General features: G+C 43.8%; 1 pseudogene; it reads right to left on the minus strand.

The window, feature by feature from the left end:
• Positions 1-4,191: 4,191 nt before the first annotated feature.
• Positions 4,192-4,546, minus strand: LOC142456353 (large ribosomal subunit protein eL36 pseudogene; annotated as a pseudogene).
• Positions 4,547-4,820: the final 274 nt, after the last annotated feature.

The raw sequence follows: 4,820 nt of genomic DNA on the forward strand, positions 1-4,820 counted from the left end.
CTGACATTCTTACATGGAATTACTGCAGTCTGCTATATATTCTCTAGTCCAGGGTGCTTAGGCTAGGACCTTAATTGAGGCTTGTTTGTGTGCTTTAAAAGCCTCTTCTTGGGTCTTGTCTCATTCTAGCCCTTCTCATGTTTCCCTTTTAAAAGTCTCCTAAGGGTTTTCAATGCTCCCAAAGTTTGGGAGTCAAATCCTTCAGTAACTTGCTATTCTCAGGTGTAACATGGTGCATTTGGAATGAAGGTTACGTGTGCACTCAGTCTCAATAAACAAACCTCTCTCTAAAAGCAGGGGTGGGGGCAGCAGGAGACTCAGAAACAAGTAGAAATTGGAGGTAGAATAAAGAACCCTTCCCAGATGCAAGGCAAGGGAGAAAGAAAAAAATCTTTTTGAATAAAAGCAGAGGTAAAGAGGTCACCAAAGGATTTTGGTTCTGAATATGGAGCTGCTCTTTTATCTGCCTCAGTGTGCCCATCTTGGTAATTCTACTGAGGGTCTTGTTCAGGGAGTGTAATAGCCTCATCTTTTTTCTATGGTTCTACTGGTGGTTTGAACTGCTGACCATTAGCAGCCAAACTGTAAACTCACCAAGCTAGTCGGCCTCCTTGTTGATGTTTTAAAGAGACAAGTACCCATCATTGGATAGATTTATGTAGTGGTCTGGGAATAGTAGTTTTTCCCCCAGAATTGAATAGATCAAATTATAGTAAGCTCCTTTTAAGTAGTTGCTTACATACAGAGAGCACTTACAGAGAATACGCACAACAGTCTCACATAAAGTACTTAGGGAACCACAATCACTTAATCTATTTAGTGACTAAATTTAATTTTGGAGGAGCCCAGCTCATTGGGTTGCAATCTGCATGGTGAGCAGTTCAAACCACTAGCAGTTCATCAGAAAAAAGACTGGGCTTTCTACTCTTGTAAATAGTGACAGTCATAGAAACCCACAGAGGGGACACTGTGAGTCAGCACTGACTTGATGGCAGCAAGTTTGGGTTTTATGGTTTTAATTTTGGGATCAGCTGTAATTCGTGAGCCCTGTAACCCTTCAGAGTTCTAGAAATCTTGATTCCATTTGATGGGCTTCAATTTGAGGATATTAGTCCTTTTTTATAAGTCCAATATAAGTTTATTTTTGTAGAAGAATTCTGGTTAAATATCTTATTGTGTCTATAACACAAAAAGCTTATCTATAAATGAAAAAACCTGCTATGGAAATGGTTAATTGATAGTAATATCTAAAAATATATATATTGTTTGAACAGCGTAATTGGAAGATTTACAAACAATTGCAAAACTAAGGTTAACAGTGGAGAGGTCTGAGGGGCTGGCCCCAATCCCAACTATGTGGACAGTTGTCCCTCCCCCCAGAAGAATTTATTTCAGAGGACAGCACTGAAGCTGCAGCTCAGGGAGAGGGACAAGTCTGATCAGAGGACATGGGAGCAAATGAAGGGGGAGGAAGAGAGAGTGGAATACATCCTGGCCAACCAAGCCTTGACAATGATATTCCCGTTCAGAGCAGCCAATCCACAGAGAAGACCATATAGTCAACCCCACTATGACACACAACATCCCTCATTGGCCCAGAGCCCTGCAGGGGACAACACTGGAGACCCAGTGTGGGAATTGCATCTGATCTGATCCCACCACACCGAGGCAAAACACTAAGGGTGTGGAACAGAATAGCAAGGGAACAAAGCAATGAAGTCCCTAGGTAATACCAAAAATAGACTTTGGGGCCAGGGCATAGCACCCCATCAGACTCCACTGGAAATCATTCCTAAAGACCAACAAACAGTCATGAACTAACGACAAGCTTTTCTTTTTTTGTTTTTGTCATTGGTTTTTTGTTGTTGTTTTGTTTTCTTTTGTTGCTTGGTTTTGCTCTGTCTTGTTTTTGTGCATGTTATTATCTCCGCAGGTCTGTCTAAATAAGATAGACTGGATGAAACATCTAGAGGAGAAAATAATGGGGCCAACAGTTCAGGGGAACATGGGAGAGGGGGAGGTGGGGAGAAAGGAAGTGGTGTTAACAAACCCAGGGACAATGGAATAACAAGTGATCCCAATTAGTGGTGAGGAGGGTGTAGGAGGCCTGGTAGGGCATGATCAAGGGTAATGTAATCAAGAGGAATTGCTGAAACCCAGGTGGGGACTGAGCATGATGGTGGGACAGGAGGAAAGTCAAAGGAAATAGAGAAAAGAGCTAGGATACAAAGGGTATTAATAGAGGTACAAATAAAGGCATGTACATATGCAAATATATTTATATATGAGGATGAGGAAATATATCTATGTGCCTATATTTATATTTTCAGTATTAAGGTAGCAGAAGGATATTGGGCCTCCACTCAACTACTCCCTCAATGCAAGAGTACTTTGTTCTATTAAACTGGCATTCTATGATACGTACCTTCCTGACACAACCGCTGAAGACAAAGCAGGTGAATAAACAAATGTGGTGAAGACAGCTGAAGGTGCCCAGCTACCAAAAGATAAAGCGTCTGGGGTCTTAAAGGCTTGAAGGCAAACAAGTGGCCATCTAGCTCAGAAGCAACAAAGCACACCAGCCTGTGTGATCATGAGGTGTCGAAGGGATGAGATATCAGGCATCAAAGAACAAAAAATCATATCATTGTGAATGAGGGGGGAGTACGGAGTGGGGACCCAAAGCCCATCTGTAGGCAATTGGACATCCCCTTACAGAAGGGTGGGGGGAAGAGAAGAGCCAGTCAAGGTGCAGGGTAACAATGATGAAACATACAACTCTCCTCTAGTTCCTAAATGCTTCCTCCCCCCGCCACTATCATGATCCCAATTCTACCTTACAAATCTGGCTAGACTAGAGGATGTACACTGGTACAGACAGGAACTGGAAGCACAGGGAATCCAGGATGGATGATCCCTTCAGGACCAGTGGTGAGAGTGGCAATACTGAGAGAGTGGAGGAAGGGTGCGGTAGAGAGGGGGAACCGATTACAAGGATTTACATGTGACCTCCACCCTAGGGGATGGACAACAAAAAAGTGGGTGAAGGGAGACGTCGGGCAGTGTAAGATATGACAAAATAATTTATAAATTATCAAGGGCTCATGAGGGAGGGGGGAAAATGAGGAGCTGATGCCAGGGGCTTAAGTAGAGAGCAAATGTTTTGAGAATGATGAGGGTAATGAATGTATAAATGTGCTTTATACAATGATGTATTTATGGATTATGATAAGAGTTGTATGAGCTCCCAATAAAATGATTATAACAAACAAACATTAAACCAAAACTAAGATTAAAACAAAAATTTGGAAGGAATGTTAAACAAAAGGAAAAATTTTAAAGTACAATGCTTAAAAGTTTTAGATGTAACAGTGAACCTAAATTACCATTGTTTTTCAGTTGTACTGTTAGGTTTCTGGAATCAGCAATACCTCGGTTCTTGGCTTTGCACAATGAAAGAATTCATGTCAAAGGTCGTTTTGTAATCCAAGTGGATTTTTATGAAGGACAGGACAAGGTTCACGTCTCAAAGGGGTTTATAACTGGACCTGAACAACCATGTGGAAAAGAGCACCCACACGTGTGGATCTTGTGTGGGGTGTGTGGGGTGTTGGAGGGGCAATTGGACCCGGGGAGGCCTGAAAGCCCAAGAACCAGAGAGACTGAGAGCATGTGGACCAAGAGGCTGTGGACCCCAGTAGGCCTAGAGTGGTTGCATATTCTAGCCCGCCCCCTGGCTGGGGGAAGGCGTGGTTGATGGTATTGGTCAACCCTATTGACTGAGTTAGGCCCACCTGGGTGATGTCATGAGCCTGGGCCTAGTTTAGCCTGCCCAGGTGTTATCTCCCACTTGGCTCTGGAGCTTGAGTATCAGTACACTCAGTTTGGGGTGTTCATGGGTGTATAGTGGTTGCGAGATTTCTTTTCCAACCTCCTCTATGGGGCCTTTGCAGGCATGGGAGGGAAACCCGCTGTCCCTAATCTGGCTACCTAACATTACCATTGACAAAACAGTTGATGTCTTAGATGGTCACAATTTTTTCTCAACTTTAGTTCTACTGGCTAAATTTAATCAGTCTGATAATTAGCATCTACTTGAACTGATCATTGTTACAAAGTAGTCATGATAGAGTTTTAAGTTCACTTCATTTAAACTTCTTTGAAAGATTATGATCTTTTTTTTTTCTGGAAAGACTTTATTTGGGGGTGGGGAGAGGGGGGCACGGCACTCAGTCCTTCTTGGCAGCGGCCTTCCTCATGGCGGCCAGCACGTTGCTCAGCTCCTCTCTCTTCCTCTTGGCCCGGATATGTGTGCCCACCCGCTTCTTGATGAACTTCAGTGCCTGCTTGCCCTTGGAGACCTTGAGCAGCTCCATGGCCCTTCGCTCGTAGGGTGCGAAGCCGCACACCTCCCGGATCATGTCCCGCACGAACTTGGTGTGCTTGGTGAGGCGCCCGCGGCGGCGGCTGTGCCTTGGCTTGCTCACGTTCTTGGTCACCTGTGGCCCTTGTGGAGGCCCACGGCCATAGGGGAGCGCACAGCCATGGGTGCGACTCTTCGATGGGTGCCGCGGCGGAAGCGAAAGATTATGATCTTATTGCTATTTATTAGAAAGTAAAACCATTCATCTACCACGTGCCTGTCTTTTAAAAAAATCATTTTATTGGGAGCTCTTATAGATATTATAAGAATCCATAATACAATTAGATCAAGCATAATTGTACAATTATTGCCGTCATCAGTTTCAAAACATTTTCTTTCTTCTTGAACTCTGATATCAGCTCCCCTTTATCCTCTCCTCCCACCTACCCCCCAGAAC

This window comes from Tenrec ecaudatus, chromosome 9, assembly GCF_050624435.1.
Source record: "Tenrec ecaudatus isolate mTenEca1 chromosome 9, mTenEca1.hap1, whole genome shotgun sequence".
In the NCBI taxonomy this organism is placed as follows: Eukaryota; Metazoa; Chordata; class Mammalia; order Afrosoricida; family Tenrecidae; genus Tenrec; species Tenrec ecaudatus.